At 38.5% G+C, this 20,080-nt stretch overlaps 1 long non-coding RNA gene across 1 annotated transcript; it reads left to right on the top strand.

Annotated features, from left to right (window-relative positions):
* Window positions 1-11,382: 11,382 nt before the first annotated feature.
* Window positions 11,383-18,602, top strand: LOC129398429 (uncharacterized). Its single transcript, XR_008626252.2, has 4 exons — window positions 11,383-13,438; window positions 14,819-14,994; window positions 15,564-15,692; window positions 17,188-18,602. It is a non-coding gene; the product is annotated as an uncharacterized LOC129398429 (long non-coding RNA).
* Window positions 18,603-20,080: the final 1,478 nt, after the last annotated feature.

Here is a 20,080-nt window from a genome sequence, read left to right as displayed (position 1 = left end):
GCACATGCCACCACACCCAGCTAATTTTTTTGTATGTTTAGTAGAGACGGGGTTTCACCATGTTGACTAGGATGGTCTTGATCTCCTGACCTTGTGATCTGCACACCTCGGCCTCCCAAGGTGCTGGGATTACAGGCATGAGCCACCACGCCCAGTCTGCTTGTATCAGTGTTTTATATTTTCATTGTAGAGGTCTTTCACTTGGTTAATTTCTGGGTATTTTATTTTATTTGAAACTGTTGTAACTGGGATTACTTTCTTGATTTTTCAGATTGTGTGCTGTTGGCATATAGAAATGCTACAGATATTTGTAGGTTGATTTTGTATCCTGCAATTTTACTGAATTTGTTTGTCAGTCCTAATAGATTTTTGGTGGAGTCGTTAGGATTTTTCCAAATATCAGATTATATCATCAGCAAACGAGGATAATTTGACTTCTTTTCCAATTTGGATGCCCTTTATTTCTTTCTCTTATCTGATTGCTCTAGCTAAAACTTCCAGTACTATGCTGAATAACAGTAGTGAAAGTGGGCATCCTTGTCGTGTTCCAGATCTTAGAGGAAAGGCTTTCAGTGTTTCCTCATTCAGTATGATACTAGCTGTGGGTTTGTCACATACAGCTCTTATTGTGCTGAGGTATATTCTTTCTATCTCCAGTTTTTTGAGGGTTTGTATCATGCAGTAATGTTAAATTCCATCGAATGTTTTTTTCAGCATCAATTTAAATGATCATATGGTTCTTGTCCTTCATTCAGCTGATAATGATTACACATTGATTTGCATGTATTGAACCATCCTTGAGTCCCAGGGATAAGTCCCACTTGGTCACGATGAGTGATCTTTTAAATCTAATTTTGCATTTGGTTTGCTAGTATTTTGTGGAGGAGTTTAGCATCAATGTTCATCAGGGATATTGGCCTGTAATTGTCTTTTTTTTGTTGTGCTTTTGTCTACTTTTGGTATCAGGGTAAGATGGGCCTTGTAGAACGAGTTTGGAAGTATTCCCTCCTCCTCTGTTTTTCAGAATAGTTTGAGAAGGATTGGTACAAATTCTTCTTTAAATGGCTGGCAAAATTCAGCAGTGAAGCTGTGGGGTCCCAGACTTTCCTTTGCTGGGAGACTTTTTATTACAGCTTCCATCTCATCATTTGTTATTGGTCTATTCAGGTTTTGGATTTCTTCATGGTTCAATCTTGGTAGGTTATATGTATCTAGGAATTTGTTCATTTCTTCTAGATTTCCCAGCTTTATTGGACTATAGTTGCTCATAGTAACCTCTAATGATTCTTTGAATTTCTGTGGTATCAGTTATAATGCGTCCTTTTTCATCTTTCATTTTATTCATTTGGATTTTCTCTTTTTCTTATTTACCCTGGCTAAACATTTTTCAATTTTCTTTATATTATCCAGAAACCAACTTTTGTTTTATTGACTTTTTGTATTTTCTTTATTTCAATTTCATTTATTGCTGCTCTGACTGTTGTTATTTCTTTTCTTCTACTAACTCTGTGTCTGGTGTGCTCTTGCTTTTCAGTTTTTTTTTTTAGATGGAGTCTTGCTCTGTCACCCAGGCATTGGCGCAATCTTGGCTCCACCTCAAGCAATTCTCCTGCCTCAACCTCCCGAACAGCTGGGATTAGAGGCACACACCACTACACCCAGCTAATTTTTGCATTTTTTGTAGAGACAGGGTTTCACCATGTTGCCCAGGCTGGTCTTGAACTCCTGACCTCAGGTGATCCACCCACCTCAGCTTCCCAAAGTGCTGGGATTACAGGCATGAGCCACCGTGCCCAGCCACTTTTTAGTTCTTTAAGGTACAGCATTATGTTATTTATTTGAAGTTTTTCTACTTTTTTGACGTAGAAGCTCATGGGTATAAACTTGCCTGTTAGTACTGCTCTCACTGTATCTCATTTCTTTGATATGTTGTGTTTCCATTATCATTTGTTTCAAGAAAGTTTAAAATTTCCTTCTTAATTTCTTCATTGACCCACTGTTGAAGTTAGTTTCTTTTTTTTTTTTTTTTTTAAGGCAGAGTCTCGCTCTGTTCCCCAGGCTGGAGTGCAGTGGCACAATCTCAGCTCACTGCAACATCTGCCTCCTGGGTTCAAGCGATTCTCCTTTTGCAGCCTCCCGAGTAGCTTGGGACTACACGCCCAGCCAATTTTTGTTTGCTGACAGAGGAAGTTTCACCATGTTGGCTAGGCTGGTCTTGAACTCCTGACCTCAAGTGATTTGCCCGCCTTAGCCTCCCAAAGTGCTGGGATTACACGTGTGAGCACCTGCACCCAGCCAATTCTGTCTTGAAATCTATTTTGTCTGATACAAGTATAGCTACTTCAGCCCATTTTTGGTTTCCATTTGCACAGAATGCTTTTTTCCATCCCTTAATTCTCAAACTGTGTGTGTCTTTACAGGTGAAGTGTGTTATTTGTAGGCAACAATTGGGCCTTTTTTTTCTTTTTCAGTTCAGTTACTCTATGTCTTTTGATTGGAGAGTTTAGTCCATTTATAGTCAAAGTTATTGATAAGTAAGGACTTGTTCCTGCATTTTGTTTGTTTTCTGGTTTGCGGTCTTTCTTCCTTAATTCCCTCCTTCCTGTCTTCCTTTTAGTGAAGGTGATTTCTCCAGTGGTATGTTTTAATTTCTTGCTTTTTATTTTTTGCATATCTATTGTATGTTTTCACATATAAGGTTACCATGAGGCTTGCAAACAATATCTTATAACCCATTATTTTAAACTGTTGACAACACTGATTGCATAAACAAGCAAAAAGAAAAGTAATGAAGTCTCTACATTTTAACTTTATTCTTCTGCTTCTTAACTTTTTGTTTCTATTATATCTGATTGTACTATGTCTTGAAAAGTTATCGTTATTATTTTTGGTCAGTTCATCCTATCATCTTTTGTCTTTTCTTTCTTCTCTTTCTCGATGGAGTCGCTCTGTCATCGGGCAGGAGTGCGATGGAACAATCTCAGCTCACTGCAGCCTCTGCCTCCCAGGTTTAAGCAATTCTCCTGCCTCAGCCTCCCGAGTAGCTGGGACTACAGGCACACACCACCACACCCAGCTAGTTTTTGTATTTTTAGTAGAGACGGAGTTTCACCATGTTGGCTAGGATGGTCTCCATCTCTTGACCTTGTGATCCGTCCACCTCGGCCTCCCAAAGTGCTGGGATTACAGGTGTGAGTCACCGCGCCCAGCCCCCTTCAGCACTTTGAATATGCTGTGCCGCTCTCGTGGCCTGTAGGGTTTCCACTGAAAAGTCTGCTGCCAGACATATTAGAGCTCCATTGTATGTTGTTTCTTTTCTCTTGCTGCTTTTAGGATCTTTTCTTTATCTTTGACCTTTGCGTGTGTGATTATTAAATGCCTTGAGGTTGGATACTGATATATTTTTCTAGGTTTGGGGCATTATCTGGTATTATCCCTTTGAATAAACTTTTTTTTTTGGTCGGGGGGGGGAACGGAGTCTCACTCTTTCACCGAGGCCTGGACTGCAGTGGCGCTATCTCAGCTCACTGCAAGCTCCACCTCCCGGGTTCACGCCATTCTCCTGCCTCAGCCTCCCGAGTAGCTGGGACTACAGGTGCCTGCTACCGTGCCCAGCTAATTTTTTGTATTTTTATTAGAGGTGGGGTTTCACCGTGTTAGCCAGGATAGTTTCGATCTCCTGACCTCGTGATCCGCCCGCCTCAGCCTCCCAAAGTGCTGGGATTACAGGCGTGAGCCACCGCACCCAGCCTGAATAAACTTTCTACCCCATCCTTGTCTCTGCCTCTTCTTTAAGGTTAATAACTCTTAGATTTGCCCTTTTGAGGCTGCTTTCTAGATCTTGTAGGTGTGCTTAATTTCCTTTTTTGTTTTCTTGTCTTCTCTGACTGTATTTTCAAATGGCCTGTCTTCAAGCTTACTAATTCTTCCTTCTGCTTAATCAATTCTCCTATTAAGAGACTGAAGTATTCTTCTGTATGTCAATTGCATTTTTCAAATCCAGATTTTCTCCCTGATTCTTACTATTTCAATTTCTTTCTGAAATTTATCTGATAGAATTCTGAATTCTTTGTGTGTGTGTTATCTTGAATTTCTTTGAGTTTCCTCAAAACAGCTGTTTTGAATTATCTGAAAGGTCACATAGCTCTGTTTATCTGGGATTGATCTCTCATGCTTTATTTAGTTCATTTGGTGAAGTCATGTTTTTGTGGACAGTCTTGTGGATGTTCATTTGTGTCTGGACATTGAAAAGAATGGGTATTTATTGTAGTCTTCTCAGTTTATGCTTGCTTATACCCATCTTCCTTAGGAAGATTTTCCAAGTATTTGAAAGGACTGGGGTGTTGTGATCTGCTTTTGGTCACTGCAGGTATATCTGCATGGTTGGGCACTCCAAGCCTAGTAACACTGTATTTTTGGCAGACTCATAGAGGCATGGTAGTCTTGAATAAGATCTGGAAGGATGCTCTGGATCATCAAGCACAGACTCTTGTTGTCTTCCATTATTTTTCCAAACAAATGGAGTCTCTCTCTCTCTCTGTGCTGAGCTTCCTGGAGCTATTGGATGGGTAACACAAGGACCCCTAGGACCCCTACCACTGGGACTATGCTGGGTCAGACCTAAAGCCAGCACAGCACTGGGTCTCACCCAAGAACTGCTGTAACCACTACCTGGCTACTGCCTATGTTTATTCAAGTCCCTAGGGTCATACAGTCCACAGGTGGTGAAGCCAGCCAAGCTTGTGTCCTTCACTTCAGAGGAGCAAGTTCCCCTAGGTCCCGATTTAGTCCAGAGATGCCTTCTGGGAACCAAGGCCTAGAGTTGGAAACATTAGAAATCTACTTGGTGCTGTATTCTACTGTGGCTGAGCTGGCATCCAAACCACAAGACAATGTCCTTCCTACTCTTCCCTCCCCTTTCCACAGGCAGAAGAGTCTCTCGTGTTCAGCACTCACGGGCCCACGGGAATACTATCAGGCTACCACCAATGTTCATGTAAAGCCCAAGGGCTCCTCAGTCAGCTTGTGGTGAATGCTGCTGGGCCTGGAACTCACCCTTCAGAGTGTGGGCTCCTCTTTACCTAGGGCAGGTCCAGAAATGCCACTGACGAGACCCCAAGAGCCTGCTAGGTGCTTTACCCCACTGTGGTTGAACTGGTACCTAAGCTGCGAGACCAAGTCCTTTTAACCCTTCCTCTGCCTTTCTGAAGCAGGAATCTCTGCTAGTAGCCACCCTAGCTGGGAGTGTGCTGGGTCACACTTGAGCCAGCTCATCTCAGCATCTCTTCCAAGACCCATGGCATGTACTAATGGTTACTGCTACTAATTTTTTTTTTTTTTTTTTTGAGACGGAGTCTCGCTCTTTCGCCCAGGCTGGAGTGCAGTGGTGCTATCTCGGCTCACTGCAAGCTCCGCCTCCTGGATTCACGCCATTCTCCTGCCTCAGCCTCCCAAGTAGCTGGGACTACAGGCGCCCGCCACCGCGCCTGGCTAATTTTTTGTATTTTTAGTAGAGACGGTGTTTCACCGTGTGAGCCAGGATGGTCTCGATCTCCTGACCTCGTGATCCGCCCGCCTTGGCCTCCCAAAGTGCTGGGATTACAGGCGTGAGCCACTGCGCTCGGCCTACTGCTACTAATTATTCAGGGCCCAAGAGGTCTTTAGTCACCAGGTGGTGAATCCTGCCAGGACTGGGTCTTTCCATTCAAGGGAGTGGGATTTCTTCTGGCCCTGGTTGTGTCTAGAAATGTCATACAGGATCCAGGACCTGGAATGGGGACCTCACGACTCTGCCCAATGCCCTATCCTACCGTGGCTGAGCTCGTATCCATGTTGCAAGACAAAGTTCTCTTTTTCTCTCTATTCTCAAGTGGAAGTAAGTAGTCTCTTTCAGAGTGGTAGGCTGCACTGTCTGGGGTTAGGGGAGGGGTAGCACAAGTACTCCCTTAGCTGGTGTCTCAATAGGTCACATGATCCCATATTTACTGGCTCTGAGCCCAGCACAGCGCCAGGACTTGCCTAGTAGTTGCAGTCCTTATGGCCTAGACTTACTCGGGTTTATTTATTACTGATTTCTAATTTGATTGCTCTGTGGTCAGGGACCATACTTTGTATGACTTAAATCCTTTTGACTTAATTCTTTTATGAAGATTTACTGTATGGCCTAGAATATGATCTGTTTTGCTAAGTGTTCCATGGGTCCTTGAGAAGCATAGTGCTCTTCAAGTCTACTCTAGTCTTACTGATTTTCTGCCTCCTTGTTCTGTCATGTATTGAGTAAGCGATATTGAAATCTCAGACTATACCTGTGAATTTGTCAATTTCTTCTATCAGTTTTTGCCTCATGTATTTTGAAGCTGTTATGTTACTAGGTACATAAACATTTGGGATTATGTGCTCTTGATTAATTGAACCATTTATCATTATGAAATAATTTTGTTGATAGCTAGTAATATTTTTTGCTCTGAAATCTACTTTGGTATTAATATAACCATTTCTGCTAGGCTTTATTTGTTAACTGTTAGCATGGTATATATTTTTCCATCCTTTTAACTAATTTGCATCTTTACATTTAAAGTATTTTTTTTTTTTTTTTTTGAGATGGAGTCTCACTCTGTCACCCAGGCTTGAGTGCAGTGGCGGGATCTTGGCTCATTGGAAGCTCTGCCTCCTGGGTTCACGCCATTCTCCTGCCTCAGCCTCCTGAGTAGCTGGGACTACAGGCACCTGCCACCACGCCCAGCTAATTTTTTGTATTTTCAGTAGAGACAGGGTTTCACTGTGTTAGTCAGGATGATTTCAATCTCCTGACCTCGTGATCCGTCTGCCTCAGCCTCCCAAAGTGCTGGGATTACAGGCGTGAGCCACTGCACCTGGCCTACATTTAAAGTATTTCTTATAGGTAGCAGGGAGTAGGATCTTGCTTTTTTATACAGTTTGACAATCTGCCTTTTAATTTAGGTTATTAGGCTGGTTTCATTTATAATGTGATTACTGATATAGTTAAGTTTATCTGTTATCATACAGTTTGATTTCCATTAGTCCCAGCTGTTCTTTGTTTTCTTTTCTTCTTTTTCTGCTTTCTTTTCAATTAGCCATGTTTTTTTTTTTTTTTTTTTTTTGAGATGCAGTCTCACTCTGCCACCCAGGCTGCAGTGCAACAGCATGATCTCTGTTCACTGCAACCTCGGCCTCCTGGGTTCAAGCGATTCTCCTGCCTCAGCCTCCCAAGTAGCTGGAATTACAGACGCCTGTCACCACACCTGGCTAATTTTTTGTATTTTTAGTAGAGATGGGTTTTCACCACATTGGCCAGGCTGGTCTCGAACGCCTGACCTCAGGTGATCTGCCCCCACTTGGCCTCCCGAAGTGCTGGGATTACAGGCGTGAGCCACCGCACCTGGCCAGTCATGTAATTTTATGATTGTTTTATCTCTCTCTTTTGGCTTATTAGCTATAAGTCTGTTTTTGCTATCTTTGTGATTTCATTACAATTTGTACTATATGATTTTATCTTATCACAGTCCACCTTCAGGCAGTATTATACCATATCGTATATGGCATAAGAAAATTAGAATAGTATAATTTCATTTCCTCTTTCCCAGCCAGATCCTTCCTGGATTTGTGGGATTATAGTTTTCGTGAAGTTTAGAAAATTTCTGGTCATCTGCTCTCTATATTTTGTCTGTCTCTCTCCCTTTCTCTTTGGGGACCTGTATATTACTGCTTAAAGTTTTCTTGTAGTTCTCTGAGGTCTCAAATTTATGAATCTTCTCTTTTGTGATGTCTAGTCTGTATTCATTTCCATCCAGTATAGTTTTCATTTCTGACATTTTAATTTGAATCTCTACACATACAGTTTGCTTTCAGAAAATATCTCCCATGTCTCTGCTTGAGATTTATTTTGGGACACAGTTGAGTTACTTATACACAGCTTGGTATTTGTGGTCTTGCTTTATGGTTTGGTCTAATTTTCCACTTCTGAGGCAAGGTGTTTCTAATAACTCTGTTCATTGCCCTGTGAAGCCCGAGTTTTTCCAGTATTGCTCATAGGAATGGACACTCTTCCTTACACATTGTGAGCAACAGGCACTATTTTTCACTGTTTCTAATTTTTTAAAGATTTTTTCCCCCTGGTCTCAGGTAGTTTCCTAGCACACATGTACTGTTCATCACTCTGCTATTGGTTTTTTGTGCTTCATCATTCCAACTCAGAGAATCTGGTGGACTCTACCTCAGTTTTTTTCTCCCTGTGTCATGGCATGGAAACTTTGTCAAGTCAGGGAGCTGGGTTGTTTGTAAGGCTTACTTCATTTGTTTTCTCTTACAGGGATCATTATCTTTGTTACCTGAAGTCACTTTCTTTTTTTCTGGAGAGTCTTGCTCTGTTGCCCAGGCTGGAGTGCAGCGGCACGATCTCGGCTCACTACAACCTTCACCTCCTGGGTTCAAGTGATCCTTCTGCCTCAGCCTCCCGAGCAACTGGGACTATGGGTTTGCACCACTACACCCAGCTAATTTTTGTATTTTTAGTAGATATGGGGTTTCAGCATGTTGGCCAGGGTAGTCTCGAACTCCTGACCTCAGGTGATCCGCCTGCCTCGGCCTTCCAAAGTGTACCTGAATTCCACTTTCTTGAAAATCATTGTATAATATATTTTGTCTTTTTTGTTTTTGATTGTTTCAGACAAGAAGGTAAATCAGTACCTGTTTCTCCATCATGGCCAGAAGCAGATTGCAGGAGAGCTTCAGCACTTACCACAGACTGGCTAGAATGCTCTTCTACCCCCTTTACTTAACTGCTTCCTTCTCATCCTTTATTTCTCAGTGTAGCCGTCTTTTCATCAAGGAAATCTTCCCTGAGCCCAGTATACATCAGATTGTATGTACCATAGAACTGTTTTCTTCCAGTATCTATCTGAATTTGTAATTTTCACTTTTATTGTCTTTGTTCTTCACTACACTGAAAGCTGAGCAAGAGCAGAAGTATTGTCTGTTGTATCTGCAAAGCTCAGCAGACCACATGTTAGGAACTTAGTCCATATTTGTTAGGTGTATGGATGGGTGACTTAAAATGCACAGTCCTTTATATGCAAAAAGTACTCATATTTTATTTCCACCTTGTTTTCTCCCTCATGTAGATTCTGTTAGCCTATCGAAAATGCAAGATCCAGTTCTTTCATGGGAACACTTATTAGAACTTAAGAATAATCATTGTGAACAACTTACAGTAAATATTAAACAAATGGAAAATATGGTTGGTGTACTACAAAAGGAGCTATGTGAAGCAAAAGAAACACAATTACAGTTAGAGCATGAAAAAGGTCAATGGGAACAAGAACGCTACAGTTTGAGGTATGACATTTGAGTTTTAAATAAATATTTTAACTGTCTATACTAAAGATATGTAAGAATTTTTGCAATTGCTGACTCTCTGGGGCTTAATGGGGAGAAAATGTCTTGCACTTGTGGAATATGAAATTCTTGGAAATAAGGTAACAAATTTTTCACTGTGAATTCTTCTAATAATTGTATATTTTAAATCGTGATTTTAATGGCTGTATGGAAGTCTACCATATGGGAACCTCAATATTTAACAAATTGAATTTGGGGTTTGAAATTATTTTGTGTTAGAATTAATGCTGTGAGGAACATCTTTTATTCTTACTATTTTTAGACACAGGGTTTTGCTCTGTCGCTGAGGCTGGAGTGCAGTAGTGTGATCATAGCTCACTGCAACTTCAAGGGATCCTGCCTCAACCTCCTAAGTAGCTGGCACTACAGGCACATGCCCCCATGCCCTACTAACTTTTTAAGTTTTTCATTGAGACAAGGTCTCACTGTCTTGTCCAGGATGATCTCTAAGTCATGGCTTCAAATAATCCTCCTGCTTTGGCCTCCCAAAACATTGGGATTACAGGCGTGAGCCATGATATACAGCCCAGAATGTCTTTTATCTAAGTCACTTTCTACATTTCTAATTATTTACTTTGAATCAAGTCTTCAATACAGAATATTTTGGTTAAAATATAAGAACTTTTTTATAAAAGGCCTTGGATTAATATTTCTAAATTGTCCTCAAGAATGTTTGTATTATTTTACAGTTCAACCAACAGAGCATAAAATGGCCACTTGTCTCAACCCAGAATACTTTTTAAAAACGTTATACAGTTTTATTCTTCTTTTTACTCTCTCTTTAATTTTTTTTATTTCAATACCTTTAGGAGTACAAGTGGTTTTTGGTTACATGGTTGAATTGTGTAGTGGTGAAGTCTGGGATTTTAGTGTACCCATCACCCAAATAGTACATTGTAGCCCAATAGGTAGTTTTTGTCTCTCAATGCCCTTACGCTTTTCTCCCTTCTGAGCCTCCAATGTCATTATACCACTCTGTCAGCTTTCACATACGCGTAGCATAGCTCCCACTTGTAAGTGAGAACACGTGGTATTTGTTGTTCCGTTCCTGAGTTACTTCACTTAGAATAATGGCCTCCAGCTCCATCAAGTTGCTGCAAAAGACATTCTTTCATTCTTTTTTGTGGCTGAGTAATATTCTGTGATATATATATGTATATATATTCCACTCATCAGCTAATGCACACAGGTTGATTCCACATCTTTGCATATTGTGAATTGTCCTGCAATAAACATATGCATGCAGGTGTTTTTTTGACATAATGGTTTCTTTTCCTTTGAGTAGATACCCAGAAGTGGGAATGCTGAATTGAATAGTAGGATCTACTTTTAGTTCTTTGAGAAATCTCCATACTGTTTTCCATAGAGGTTGTACTAATTTGCATTCTCACCACCACTGTATAAGTGTTCTCTTTTCACCACATCCACACCAACATCTATTGTTTCTGATTTTTAATAATGGCCATTCTAGCTGCAGTGAGGTGATATATCATTGTTGTTTTATTTTGCATTTCCCTGATGATTAGTGATATTGACCATATTTTTATATGTTTGTTGACCATTTGTACATCTTCTTTTGAGAAATGTCTATTCATGTCATTTGCCCACTTTTTAATGGAATTATTTGTATTTTCCTGCTTATTTGTTTGAGTTTCTTGTAGATTCTAGATATTAGTCCTTTATCTAATTCGTGATTTGCCAATATTTCCCCCCATTCTATAGGTTGTTAGTTTACTCAGATGATTATTTCTTTTGCTGTGCAGAAACTTTTCAGTTTAATTATTAATTAGTTAAATTATTTGTCACATTTGCTTTTAGATTCTTCATCGTAAATCTTTTGCTTAGGCCAATGTTTTCAGGTATCAGATTTAGGCCTTTAGTCCATCTTGAATTAATTTTTATTTTATATATGGTGAGAGATAGGGATCTAGTTTCATTCTTCTACATGTGGCTATCCTATTTTCCCAGCACCATTTATTGAATAAGGTGTCCTTTCTCCAGTTCATGTTTTTGTATACTTTGTCAAAGAATATTTGGTTGTAAATGGCTTTATTTGTGGGTTGTCTATTCTGTTCCATTGATGTATGTATCTACTCTTATACTAGTACCATGCTGTTTTTGTTACTGTGGCCTTATAGTATAATTTGAAGTCAGGTAATTTGATGCCTCCAGACTTTTCGTTGTTGTTGTTGTTGTTTTGCTTAGTATGTCTTTTGCTGTTCAGGCTCTTTTGTGGTTTTACATGAATTTCAGCATTTTTTTTTTCTAATTCTGTAAAGAGTGACATCGGTATTATGATGGGAAATGCCTTGAATCTGTAGGCTCCTTTGGGCATTAGGGTCATTTTCACAATATCAATTCTTGCAGTCCATGATCATAGGATGTATTTCCCTTCGTGTCATCTGTGATTTCCTTCAGCAGTGTTTTCTAGTTATCCTTATATAGATCATTCATCTCCTTCATTAAGTATATTTCTAGGTATTTTACATTTTTGCAGCCATTGTAAAAGGGATTGGGTTCTTGATTTGACTCTCAGCTTGGTCATAGTTGGTGTATATGGGTGCTACTGATTTGGATTCATTGATTTTGTAACCTCAGACTTCACTGCATTCATTTATCAAATCTAGGAGTGTTTTGTAGGCATCTTTAGGGCTTTCTAGGTATAAGATCGTGTCATTGGCAGAGATAGCTTAACTTTCTCCTTTCCAATTTGGAATTCCTTTATTTCTCTTGCCCAATTGCTCTGCCTAGGATTTCCAAGTTTTATTTTTTATTTTTTTTTTATTATTATTATTTTTGAGATGGAGCCTCACTGTGTCACCCAGACTGGAGTGCAGTGGCGTGATCGCAGCTCGCTGCAACCTCCGCCTTCTGGGTTCAAGCGATTCTCCTGCCTTAGCCTCCCTGGCAGCTGGGGACACAGCTGCGTGCCACCACGCCTGGCTAATTTTTTGTATTTCTTTTTTAGTAGAGATGGGGTTTCACTGTGTTAGCCAGGATGGTCTCGATCTCCTGACCTTGTGATCTACCCGACTTGGCCTCCCAAAGTGCTGGGATTATAGGCGTGAGCCGCCATGCCTAGCTGGGACTTCCCAGTTTTATTAATATACATGAAATAAAAACTAAAACGGAAAGTGAGTAATGATTAGTTTATTTCACATCTCTCTCTCCTATACAGATACAATTAATTCAAAGTTCTATGTTGAAAACACATGTTGGCTGGGCGCGGTGGCTCACGCCTGTAATCCCAGCACTTTGGGAGGCCAAGGTGGGCGGATCACGAGGTCAGGAGATTGAGACCATCCTGGCTAACACGGTGAAACCCCGTCTCTACTAAAAATATAAAAAATTAGCCAGGCATGGTGGCAGGTGCCTGTGGTCCCAGCTACTCAGGAGGCTGAGGCAGGAGAATGGCATGAACCCAGGAGGCGGAGCTTGCAGTGAGCCGAGATCGCGCCACTGCACTCCAGCCTGGGCGACAGAGGGAGACTCAGTCTCAAAAACAACAACAACAAAAAAAAAACACATGTTATTCTTTATTGTTTAAATATTAGATCCTATCTTGTCACAAAAGGAATTTTAAAATTGTTTATAAAATACATAAGAATCAAGAAGATAAGTGGAAAGTGTTACCAAAAAATAAACATAAAAAGTATTGGTTAACACAAGGGTCCCCAACCCCTAGGCCACGGACCAGTACCAGTCCATGGCCTATTAGGAACCAGGCCACACAGCAGGAGGTGAGCGGCAAGTGAGCAAGCAAAGCTTCATCTGTATTTACAGCCGCCCCCCATCACTTACATTACCACCTGACCTCTGCCTCCTGTTAGGTCAGCAGCACCATTAGATTCTCATAGGAGTGTGAACCAAATCCTACTGTAAGCTGCACACATTGGAGATCTAGGTTGTGCTCTCCTTATGAGAATCTAATGCCTGATGATATGTCCCTGTCTCCCATCACCCCCAGATGGAGCTGTCTAGTTGAAGGAAAACAAGCTCAGGACTTTCACTGATTCTACATCATGTGAGTTATATAATTAATTATTTCATTATATGTTACAATGTAATAATAATATAAATAAAGTGCACAATAAATGTAATGTGCTTGAATCATCCCTAAACCAGCCCCCTCTCCCCCAGGTCCATGGAAAAATTGTCTTCCACAAAATCAGTCCCTGGTGCCAAAAAGACCGGGGACAGCTGGGTTAACAGATATTAGACCCCATTGCCTTGTATTGGATTATAGTAATCTGCAGATAAATATTGTGTGACTGACATCCGTTGGTGCCATCTTTTTTTTTTTTTTTTTGAGACGGAGTCTCACTCAGTCACCCAGGCTGCCTGAGTGCAGCAGCCTGATCTCGGCTCACTGCAACCTCCACCTCCCAGGTTCAAGCAATTCACCTGTCTCAGCCTCCCAAGTAACTGTGACTACAGATGCCTGCCACCAGCCCCGGCTAATTTTTTTATTTTTAGTAATGATGGGGTTTCACCTTGTTGGTCAGGCTGGTCTCGAACTCCTGACCTTGGGTGATCTACCTGCCTTGGCTTCCCAAAGTGCTGGGATTACAGGCTTGAGCCACCGCGCCCGGCCCGATGGAGCCATCTTGCACTGCACTGTAAATCATTTTAGGGATACCTGCAGTATTTCATGAAAATTAAAATTTATTTCTAGTGAATTTACAAAGTTGTTTATAAGTAGTATGTTCTTTTTAATTAGTTAATTTGAAATGATCTGTCCTAACTGAGTTATTATGACTGTGTGAAAAATAGGTAATTTTCTTTTTCTTTTCTTTTTTTTTTTTTTTTTTGAGAGGGAGTCTCGCTCTGTCGTCCAGGCTGGAGTGCATTGGTGCCATCTCAGCTCACTGCAAGCTCCGCCTCCCAGGTTCATGCCATTCTCCTGCCTCAGCCTGCTGAGTAGCTGGGATCACAGGCACCCTCCACCACACCCAGCTAATTTTTTTTTGTATTTTTAGTAGAGATGAGGTTTCACCGTGTTAGCCAGGATGGTCCCAATCTCCTGACCCTGTGATCCGCCCACCTCAGCCTCCCAAAGTGCTGAGATTACAGGCGTGAGCCACGGCGCCCTGCCAAAAAGAAGTAATTTGCAACGTGTAACTATACTAAATAATTTCCAATATTCTTATCCATAACATTTATCAGAATTCCTAATAACAGAATCTCACCAATTAGCAGGATGTTTTTTCTTCACTACCTTTCAAGTGTATTTATCCCTTGGAAGAGACTGAAGTGAGAAATTAAAAACATGAGAACTAGAAAGGAAAAATAGTCAAGAACATAGAAATTTTATTTGAATAATAAACACTGCGTAGGAAGAGCCAGATAACAAAATAAACTTTTTATTTTCTAACAAAACAAATTTTAATATGTTTTACTGTAGAATGACCTTAAAAGAAGAAGAAAAGGGAAGAAATGCTGATATATTGCCTAAAAAAGACAGTGAACAGTTAAAAAGAAAAGAAAAGGAATGTGGGAAAGAAGTTGAAACAACAACTCAAACAGACTCTGAAATCACTGGTCACAGAATTGAGGACATTAGGAAAGAATTTGGATCAGGTAAATTAATTTTTGGTGAAAACTTTATATTTCTAACTTTATATTTCATCAGTATTACTTATAATATTCCTTTGATGTAATGTATATAATTTAGTTTCAAAACAAACCAAGACTTATTTAATCTTAAAAAGAAAGTATGACATTTATAGCTATTTATTGTAAACCTTGGCATCTCTGCCTGTGATTTTCAGTCTTAGATGCTCAAACTATCTCTTATGTTTTCTGAATGAAGGAATGGAGGATAAATTGAGTTTAATCACATAAATATTTGTGTATTTTTTATGTTAAAATACAGGCTCTATAGCTTTGAGACTATAACAAAGCTAGTTAAATGTTTTGAAAGAAATTTTATTACACAATACTGTATTTTTCTGTAGGTAAGAACTGTTTTTCCTCTTTGAGAAATTTAGCTGTCATGTATGCAATTAAAGTTTGAGTAATTCCTGAGGGATAAAAGTCCTTGTGTTTTAATAGGCTACTTTTTTTTTTAACAGTTTTACAGAAAAGGTTCTGTTCTTTTAGATTTTCTTTTTCAATGCTATTAGACCAAAAATGTAATGTATGTCTAGGTTGTGCAGAAGCAAAGCGATACCCACAAGCAACTTTCTGAAGAGCAGAATGCCAGAATATTACAAGATGAGATTCTGACCAGTAAGCAAAAGGAGGTCGAAGGGGCTCAAAAGAAAATGAATTCTGAGGTATTTTCTTTAGTCATTGTCAAATATGTTTTTGTATGTGTATATATTTGAAAAACCAACTCTATGTACCTTGGAAAATATAAAGGATTTTTAAATTATATATATATATATATATATATATACACACACACACACACACATATCCTATGTGTTTGTGTATCTATATATAGAATATACACTTGTGTGTGTGTGTGTAGGATAAAGCCATATTCTTAATTCAGCTCCATTAGTCTGCAGCAGTGAAGTAGTGACATTCACAATGGCCTCAATCCAAAGAAGAAGCATTTGATATTTTTTATAAGAATTGATGATCTTTCCATAATCTCAAAATTTTTGGTACTAACAACAGACGTTCTAGTTTTTGGACATTGTTTTATCTTCTCAAAATATTAATGGAGAAGTCAGTTTATTATTTTCACTGATAGATAAGGAGGAAATGTATAGCCAGTTTAGAGGCCATATTGTGGATGTCATTCTTCTTACTTTTGAAGAACTTAAAAGTTTTCTCCAAGTAGTATCTAATTCCAATGCAAAGGGCTTTGAAAACAATGACGTAGAATAATATACATTTAGTGATAATTTATTGGTAAGTGTTTTGTTTTTTGGAAAAATAGTTCAGTGTATTTCCCCCTATTTTACACTTATTACTGTTTCAAACATTATAAAGAGGAAATAAAAGTTATTACAATAGCAAAAAATCTCATGATTTTTTAAGAAGATCTCCATAAATTTTACCATTGGTATTTTTAAATAAGAGGCTTCTTTTGTATTTATATATTTACACCACAGAAGTAACTGCAATTTGATGGAGGAGGACTAGAAGTAGAATCAGAAGACCTGGGGAAAATCCTGCATCTTGCATATATTTCAGTCTCTCCTCTTCAGAATTGCGACCTTAAATGAGTTCAGTAATGTATGTAAAAGTGCAATGCTTAGATGTAGAAGTGTAAAATGTAGAAATGTACAATGCTTAGATTTAACATTTATGAATAAGTGTAATCTTTATAACTTACAATAAAATTGTTAGAAAAGTAGAATATCTATAGAACATTATCAGGAAAAAGGAACTTAGAGAACTTTGAGAAATTTCTTCAGTCCAAATAAATGCAGAACTAAGAGTCTTACAATGGGGTGGTGTATAGGTTAGATATCAGATTTTAAAATTTTTAAATTTTAAAAATGTAGTCAAATGTATCAATCTCATATTTTATGCCGCTGGGTTTTTTGTAATTCAGAGAAAGGCTTTGTCAATTCTGAGAGTCTTAAAAATCCTCTAGTGGTTTATTTTTTACTTTTATTGATTCATTGTCTTTAAATAGATTTTTTTAACTTTTGGGAATTTACACTCTGAGGTTTGAAATTTTGATTTAACATTTTTTTCAGTTAAATATCCACTTATGGGAATCCTTTCATTGTACAAATATACAGGTTATTCTTTAATTTCAGAAGAAACCATGATATTCTATTGAGTGCTAAGTTTCCTTTGTTTACTTAGATTTCTCAAAGCCATAAGAAAGAAGAAGACCTGTTGCATAAAAATAGTATGTTGCAGGAAGAAATTGCCATGCTAAGACTGGAACTAGACAGAATAAAACATCAGAACCAGCTGAAAGAAAAGAGATATTTGAAGGATGTTGAAAGTGTGAAATAAAAGAATGACAACCTTCAAAATATGATAAAACTGAATGAGGAAACATCAACAAAAATAGTATTTCAGTACAGTGGACAGCTTAGCATTTTGACAGCTGAGAATAAAACTCAGTTCTCAACTTGAGAATGTAAAACACAACATGGAAAGACTGGAAATGGAAATTCAGTCATATCGATGCAGGCTGGCTGCTGCCGTACATGATTGTGATCAAAGTCAGACAGCATAAGAAAACCTAGAACTTGCTTTCCAGAGAACAGGACATGAATGGGTTCATTTACAGGAGAAAATGAATTCTGATATGTCTAACCTAAAAGATAACAGTTAGATTCTTTCTGAAAAAACTCTCTAATGCTGACAGTAAAATTAACAGCCTAAAAATTAAGTTTCATCATGCAAGAGAAACACTCAGAGAAAAGACGTCAGTTTTAGAATGTTTCCAAAGAGACCTTGGCCAAACACAGTGTCAAAAGAAAGAAATTGAACGAATGTATAAAAATGAACAAAGCAAAGTAAATAAATTCGCTGAAGAAGCAGGAATCTATAGAGGACAGATGTGCTCAACTACAAAGTGAAAATAGGTTGCTTCGACAGCAACTCGATGATGCCCACAAGAAAGCTGACAATCAAGAAAAGACAATCAGTACTATCCAAGACCAAATCCATGCCGTTGTAAAAAAATCTAGCTGGGAGTGAAATGCAGAGTCTTCTGCTAGAAGAGAAAAACAAAGACTTAATCAATGTATGTAATAATTTGAAAGAAAGAATATATCAATGTGAAAAAGAGAAAGAAAAAAAAGTAAGTACCAAGAAAGATATTTTTCAAACTCAAAGAAAGTTTAAAGTAATATTTGGTTATGCTAAATGTTATATATAGTTGAATATAAAAGTATGTAGAATAGGCTGGGCACGGTGGCTCATGCCTGTAATCCCAGCACTTTGGGAGGCCAAGGCGGGTGGATCACCTGAGGTCGGGAGTTCGAGACCAGCCTGACCAACATGGAGAAACCCCATCTCAACTAAAAATACAAAATCAGCCGGGCACAGTGGCGGGTACCTGTAATCCCAGCTACTCAGGAGGCTGAGGCAGGAGAATCGCTTGAACCCGGGAGGCGGAGGTTGCATTGAGCCGAGATCGCGCCATTACACTCCAGCTTGGGCAACAAAAGCTAAACTCCGTCTCAAAAAAATAAAAAAGTATGTACAAATATACTTAGAATAAAAGTGTATTTGCTGTGTTAGCCTAGAAACATACCAGCAAAAGAAAGACCTGAAGTACACTTTACTTTGAGTAAAGAAATTATATCACCTTTGAAATTTTAAGAGGTTAAGTTACAAGTTGTTAGTAGATATAGACTAATATTTATGATGTAGACATAATAATTTTAATATTTGTATGTGGCCACATTTTAAGACCATGATGAAGCAGATAAACAGAAATGCCTTATATCTGAAATAAGTCTTTTGAAATTAAGATTCGATTAGGTGGGTTACTTTGACTGTTAATTCAAGATTTCCCAGGTGAACTGAAGTATACTGTTGTATCTCATAATACTTTTCCTTCAGGGGCTTTTTATGTATTTACGTTTGTATAATTTTATTTTTATTTGTATCAATTTGACTTTAATCTGAGACTATTTCAATATCACAGTATTGTTATGACATCTCAATTATTTAAAAGCATTTACTTTTTATTAAATCATAATTTGGGACAGATGTGAATTTCCAGCAAAACCATATTTGATTAATCTTACCACTGATATTTATACTTTGAATGTTCTTAAAAATAATTTGCCCGTAATTTTTATTTCAAGGCTCAGTGGCTATCATTTGGATATGACTTTGTCCCACACAAAGATAATTGTGGCTATCTGCAATTGCTTTGTTTGACATTACGTCCCCATTTTCAATCTAATGGGAGGTGGTAGGATTCACATACAGTGAGAAAGCAGTGAGTAGGAAAGAGATTTGTAGGAGCTGAGGTCAGGGAGGGAGGTGAAGGCCGGGTGGTTACCTAGGGCCTGGAAGGCAATTGGAATTTTACTTGTATTCTGAGATAGAAATCTATTGGAAGGATCTGAGCAGGCAATTGAGGATGTCAGGAGTGGTGGGGTTTCTTTGAGCTTCTAATAAAAAAGAGGAAAAACATTTTACAATGTTGCATTTTCTACCACCAGTCCCACCCACATATGGATTTGTTTTTGTGACTTAAGTAGGAAGTTAAGCATTGCAAATGTATCAGGGGTGAGTGAATAGTGAACTGAATGTAAGCGGAATACTGACTTGGCAGGAAAATAATACCTTCTGTGTCCTTAACTGAATTCAGTAATAAACAAGCATGTATACACATAGGAAAAGAAGGTAAATTCATGTATGTGGTGCTATTTTTCAAAGTACATGTTAAATCTTATTACCATGATTTACTAATAAGGTAACATGTAAAATCAGTAACAAAAATATCTGAACAGGTAGTTATGAGACAACTTCAACAAGAACTGGCTGATACCCTAAAAATACAACCTATGTCAGAGCCTTACCTAGAGGCTACACCACATTGTCATATTAATTTAGAAGAGACCCAAGATTCAAAGAAGGAATTAGGTAAAATCGGAAGTCAAGTATATATGAAACATAACATGTCAATGGTTAATCTATAGGTAGTGGAATAATATCTAATGTTTTAGGATACTAATTGCATTGGATAGTTTTTTATTTTTATTATAATTAATTTTATTATCTT

The sequence above is a fragment of the Pan paniscus genome, chromosome 6 (assembly GCF_029289425.2).
Source record: "Pan paniscus chromosome 6, NHGRI_mPanPan1-v2.0_pri, whole genome shotgun sequence".
NCBI lineage: Eukaryota > Metazoa > Chordata > Mammalia > Primates > Hominidae > Pan > Pan paniscus.
The sequence above is the reverse complement of the archived record's forward strand: the minus strand, read 5'-3'. Positions and strand labels throughout refer to the sequence as shown.